The following is a 6,566-nucleotide window of genomic DNA, read 5'->3' on the forward strand; positions in this document are numbered from 1 at the left end:
ATATACAATTATACCAAGGTACAAAAATAGGAGAATGAGAAAAGGAACATAGAGTAGTACGTCTTTGGCTAAGAGAAGAAGAAACCACTTGATTGTCTCTCTCTCTCTCTCTTTTTATATATATATAAAAATATAAAAAAGTGTAAAATGGGGGGGTTTGCGAGGTGTGAAATAGGCCTTGCAACACTACCATTTGAGTAAAAGTTGTGCCCTAAAAAAAATGTCATGGTAGGTGTGCTATGGGGTAGGGAGGGGGGCCTGATCCTTGCATTTGTCCTGGGCCCCAAGATTTCTGCTGGCGGCCCTACTGACAAGGGATTCCTGAAATTGGGCCCAGCAGAAGCTACTTCCCAAGCAAGCAATTGCCTTTTTATATTATTTGTTCTGCTTTTTACTATTATCAGTATATATATGTAACATCGCCAAAAGAAGGGTCGTGCGGTCACTGCTGTATTTCATCTCCTGTCTGCACCGCTGATAAGAGGCATAGAGGAATTTGTGAGGGCGGACCCTCGCTCTCGCAGAGGGGAGGGGTTTGATGTCTGTCTGTGTGTGTGTGTGTGTGAGAGGGAGAGAGAGAGTGTGTGTGTAAGAGGGAGAGTGTGTGTGTGTGTGTGTGTGTGTGTGTGTGTGTGTGTGTGTGTGTGTGTGTGTCACCCACCCTGTTTCCCTCTGTCTCACTTTCTGTCGCCCTCTGTCTCACTTTCTGTCACCCTCTGTCTCACTTTCTGTCACCCTCTGTTTCCCCCTGTCACCCTCTGTCTCACCCTGTCACCCTCTGTCTCACCCTGTCACCCTGTGTCACACCCTGTCACCCATTTTCTCCCTGTCAACCTCTGTATCTCTCGGTATCACCCTGTCATTCTCTGTCTCACCCTGTCACCCTCTGCCTCACCCTGTCACCCTCTGCCTCACCCTATCTCACACACTCTCTGTGTCTCACACACTCTCTGTGTCTCACACACTCTCTGTGTCTCACACACTCTCTGTGTCACACACACACGCACACTCTCTCTGTGTCACACACACACTCTTAACAAGGACTAATTGTAGTATAATGTAATACAATAAATAAACATGTCAAAAACGAATGTTGTTCTTACTAGGAATTTATTCAATTTTTTTTAAAGCGGGCCTGGGGCGGGGCTAGGTGATGAGTAGATTTTTTTGTTCAGCGAGTAGATTTTTGGGTGATTTGTCAACCACAATATATATATATATATGTAAGGGGGCCACTCCCGGCTTCCCTGATGTTCCTTTGCCCCTTGCCTTACCCCTGTGGCAGTGGGGGAAGGGGATGGCGACTTTTCCCAGTTGGCGCCGCTATCTGTGCCGGCGCCGTCGGGGGCCCTGATGCTCGAGCATGCGCAGATAGCCACAGCGGCCATGTTGTGTTTGGTGCGAGGTTCGCGCAATACGCAGAGGTTGGCAAGGGTAGTGGTGGCCATTACAAGTGTACAGGAGATCTGGTAGGTTGCGCAGGTGCAGTTATGTGTAGCGGTGGCCACTACAGCTTTGCACAGGTGCAGTAGAGACCGCGCACACAGTCCCCATAGGAAAGAGGTTCTGAGTGGACTACATCCCCCAGCAGCCTCTGGTGAATGCCCTATGTTCCCTGTCACCTGCAACCAACCAGCCACTGAGACTTGCAGATTCTCTGCAGCAGGGAATTTGATACATTGTTTTGTGCAGTCAGGAAGCAGACTGGGAAACACGTGAGTGAGTGAGACTTAGGGGACAAAGGGGGAAAGAAGGTGGGCAGAGAGCTGCGAGATTCTGCCCTAGGCCAGAAATCCCCAGGCTAGAGTTGAGGCCCTGACTTCCCACTAGTGAGGGTGGGTGGTCACAGGGACAGGCCCTAGTACAGGAACCTGTCACTTTAGAGAGAGAGAGAAGTGAAGGAAGCAGAGACTGTCGCAGCACCATTACAGAGGTTTAGGATCAGACCTCTTCAAGCATAGCAGCAACCAACCGGGTGGGATCGCCCTGGAAGGTAACCCTGACATATCTTCACCGTCGGATCCTTTGCGAAGTCTGTTTGCAGGTCCTAGCGCTGGAGCGCTCGGCAGGTAACATCCATAAGTGCACCAACTATAAATCAGTACATAGTGGCTGTGCAGTCACACACACACATACCTTACTTTGGGGGTGGGGTTGTGGTGTGGGGAGTTGGACATGGTGTGGGTACACGGTGAGGGGTTGCATCCTGCGAGACACGTGAGTTACTGTGTCTCCTAGAAGAGAGACACTTAATGTATGACATGCATAGTTATGTTACTGTTAGAAAAGTCACTGTTCTTTTATATGCTGTGTGCGTGATATTATATTATTGTTATAATATACAATTATATATTATTCAACTCCCGCTCTGCTTGGAGCCATCACAGGTGGAGGCGCTGCACCATATAGTATTGTTCAGGAGGATACACCCCAGGCTCTTATTGGCGGAGGCTCAGGCCTCCTGTGAGCCTCACAGGTAAAGCACCACACTGGGTAATACATATAGCTCCCCTCACATGCACCCTATCTGCGATTGGGTGGGGGAATATGGGTTACATATATATATATATATATATATATATATATATATATATATATATATATATATATAGTACCGACACACTTTATTCGAGTGTGGCCGGTACCGCAAGCCGGGAGATTTCCCGGCTTGCTAGTGGCCGCCCCTCGGCGTGCCGCGCATCATAGACGCGCGGTCACGTGTCTTCGGGAGCGTGCGCCCCCTGCACGCGCGTCCAGGGGCTCCCCGAGGGAGCCCTGGTGTCCCGCGATCGCGGGACAGCGGCAGGGGGTTCCGGGGGACCCGGCGGACCCGGCAGCGGTAGGGAGAGCGCCCCGATCGGAGGGCGCTCTTCCGCTGCTTCGGCGCGCGCCCGTCACTCTCGGGCGCGCGCCAGGCTACTGCTGCGGCCAAGAACGGGCAAATGCTCGAATAAACTTGGCCGCAGCAGTATATATATATATATATATATATATATATATATATATACAGTGGTTGACAAATCACCAAAAAATCTACTCGCCACACAAAAAAATCTACTCGCCACCTAGTACCAAACGTGTGCTGCTTGGGCCAATATTTACTCGCCCGGGGGTTAAATCCACTCGCCCGGGGCGAGCAAATGTATAGGTTTGTCGAACACTGTATATATATATATATATATATATATATATATATATATATATATATATATATATACTTATTATTAGGCTATAACTGCAGCACTGATTATTGTGCTACCTAGTTCTTGTTGGTTCTTAATAGATTGCTATGAGGGATATTGTTATATGCACTTATGATATAATACACCTCATTTAGCAATCAGGACGCCACACTCCATATATTTTAGCACCCTCCCCATCAGTTACATATGTTGCTGGTACCATGGTTTTTTACCTCACTACTTCTTATTGGGACTCACACTGGTACTGTCATTTAGCGCATGAATATTTATTTTGTTCTAACAAAATTAACACAGTATAGGAAAATATGCATTTGTCAGAGGGAAAGGCCAATAATCTGGAGTCAGGTCACCCTAATGTATATTAAAAATAAACACAGGCCTGTCTGATACTCCCTGATATTATAAAGTAAAGAGGCCACTCTATAATAAATATTTACACAGGCCTTTTTAAGTCTGTCCCTAATAATCTGTAATCAGGAGGTCATTATAAGTGTTAAAACAGTAGTGGTACTGTGATATTAAAGTGACAATCCCATACAAGTTTAATTCAGCCCAAATCCACACAATAATGTTAATAAATGCATTATAAATATCACATGACCATATGTATACTGTCTTAGTTCATGGCTGTGTTATTACATCATTACATGTGTAATTAAATCCGTGACATTCTCAGGCTCCCCCCTTCTGTGACAATCATACAGCCGGGCCGTTACATTGCAACACACTAATCCCGCCCCTAGTGACATCACCTGATCAGTAACCAGTCAGAGAAGCTAGCAGGCAAAGAACTACATTTCCCACAATGCACCTCGTGGAGTGTGGCTAGCAGCTACACCTTCTCTCACTAGTTTGTCTCCTGCGAGCTTCCGTACACAGCGTCTTGTTAGAGTGGGGCGTGGACATGTGTAAACTTCAATGGTGGGAAAATGAGACAGTTTTAGCTGCTAGCTGAGCAGTGGTACAGCGCTCTGTAGAAGGCGCTCTCAGTCGGGTGAGTGATTTTTCAATGTGTGTGTTTATTTTATTTCATTTCTCATTTTACTTTCACTTTAAGTACTGCATGCTTATTTTTTTCTGTGGGCATTTAGGGATTTAAGTGCTCCGTGAGCCGAGTCCTCCATTGAAGGAGGAGCTATGAGGCCAACCTATCACAGCTACTGTACCATCTTCAGTTGCTTTCAGTATACTGATTAATCCACGGCACAGAATATGCAACTTCAAATACATCTATCAACTGTCTATATGTTAAGCCCCCGGACAAGCATTTGCTTGTTAGTTATACACTAGTTTCATACAAGCACTTCACACAGGGGGCTTCAACTTAGGTAGTACTTGACCGGCCGGTCTGAGTGTTCTCATTTCCATATATTTCTTGCCTCTACACTTTATTTACACACTTTGACTTATTACTGCAGTGTAGCATTTTTCCCCACACCTTAAGGTTCAGTTTATAACAGCTTTGTAGGTCACCACTGCTCCTCATTTTAACCATTTATGTGTATGTGATTAATAAACCTTTATTGATACAATTTGTGTATGTTAGAGTGCTATTCAGGGGATTCTTTTTTTCTGTGTTAGTTTTCATATATATATGTGTGTGTGTGTGTGTGTGTGTGTGTGTGTGTGTATATATTTATGTGTGTGTGTGACCTTGGGCAAGTCACTTCATATCCTCTGTGCCTCAGGCACCAATGTCATAGATTGTAAGCTCTATGGGGCAGGGACTTGTGTCTGCAAAATGTCTCTGTATAGCGCTACGTAAAACTAGCAGCGCTTTAAAAGAACATGCTGTTATTATTATTATATATAAATGTGTATGTATTTATTTATATAGCACTATTAATGTATATAGCGTTTCACAGTAGTAATACATGTGAAAATCCTATAAATAACAAATACAAATATCAGGTCATGGGAATAAGTGATTTGGACATAAAAGTAACATTTCGGAAGTGTGGACAACTAATACATCTTGTAGATTGCCTTTACAGTGTGATGTCATTGATTCAGTAGATTGTGTGCAGACCAGGACTGCAGTACAGTGTCACTCACATGGATGACTTGCGTGGTAGAAGCTCAAGAACAAGGATGTCAAACTCCAGTCCTCGAGGGCAGCAAACAGGCCAGGTTTCCAGGATATCCCTACTGAAAACCTGGCCTGTTTGGGACCCTCGAGGACTGGAGTTTGACATGCATGCTCTAGACGGAGCACAGCTGTGGGTGGGAGGTGGATTTGCTTTGCATCAAATGGTTTGGAGCAAGGTTTATTGTATGTATTATCATAATAACAATGCAATGCTTAACTTTTATTTCAGGAGGGATGACTGCAGAACAGAAGTGAATATTGAAGCCATGTGTTCCTTTTCTTGCAAAAGAGAAAATTTGAAGGACAGTTGAACAGAATGAAAATTACTACACAGAGACAGATAAGCAATGTGTATATTTCTCATTTACCATTTAGTATTTGTCGTTTTATTGACTCCACACAATCCGGCTGCTACGGGTTTCACATTGAACATTTTCATCTCTACTCTACCCCTTCCTGTGATCTGAACCATGCAAGTTTTCATTGATTCAATACATCATGAGTAGAGTGTGGCTACAGTATGAAGTAAAGACCCAAGGACCACATCTACTACCATTCATAACAAGAACATGTGCAGTAGCGCACAGCTGCAGTTCTATGTGATTGTTATGAAAGGTTGAGGTGGTTCAATTCTATGAATCTGGTGTGGGATGGACCATGTTTGCATCACATGGTTTCATCTAGGCCAGTAGATTATATAACTCTCAGTACAGGTTACACATGGCATCAGTATTAGTGATGTAAAGAGGAGGAAAGCTTCAATGTGGAGAACAAAGCCAAGTAATGTTGAAGTTACTCCTTTTACCATTTACTTGGTCAGTCTGTACTGTCTACTCCCCACACAGCTGCTAAGGGTCTTCCATTTTAAATACTTTCACCTCCTATTCTGCACTGCTTTGCTGCCCATTATTTAGACATGCGTTCCAGTCATGTTTACCACTCTGAATCTCTCTGCAGTCATTGATTCAGCACATCATGGGTAGAGCATGGCTACAGATACAGAAAGCTTTTATTATTTTACCGGCTGATCATCCATAATATTGCATTAAAACATAGAATATCACTTAATTTCCAAAAGATTCAGTGATGCTGATAATGCAGAATCTCACAACATTTCCCATCATAATGCCATAATGCACCAGAGGAAGAAATAATCCTTGCTATATCTGTACATTGTGTGACGTATTACCTCCATGACCATTGATAGCAAGTACATCTTCTGTATAGAGCGGCTGTGTTATGATGCAGTTATTGATCATCATTGACATAATCAC

At 44.2% G+C, this 6,566-nt stretch overlaps 1 long non-coding RNA gene across 1 annotated transcript; it reads left to right on the forward strand.

Annotated features, from left to right (window-relative positions):
* Window positions 1-4,084: 4,084 nt before the first annotated feature.
* LOC142486325 (uncharacterized) lies at window positions 4,085-5,619 on the forward strand. The gene is made up of 3 exons (XR_012798898.1): window positions 4,085-4,197; window positions 4,295-4,531; window positions 5,522-5,619. It is a non-coding gene; the product is annotated as an uncharacterized LOC142486325 (long non-coding RNA).
* The last annotated feature ends 947 nt before the right edge of the window (window positions 5,620-6,566 follow it).

This window comes from Ascaphus truei, unplaced genomic scaffold, assembly GCF_040206685.1.
Source record: "Ascaphus truei isolate aAscTru1 unplaced genomic scaffold, aAscTru1.hap1 HAP1_SCAFFOLD_817, whole genome shotgun sequence".
NCBI classification, from domain to species: Eukaryota; Metazoa; Chordata; class Amphibia; order Anura; family Ascaphidae; genus Ascaphus; species Ascaphus truei.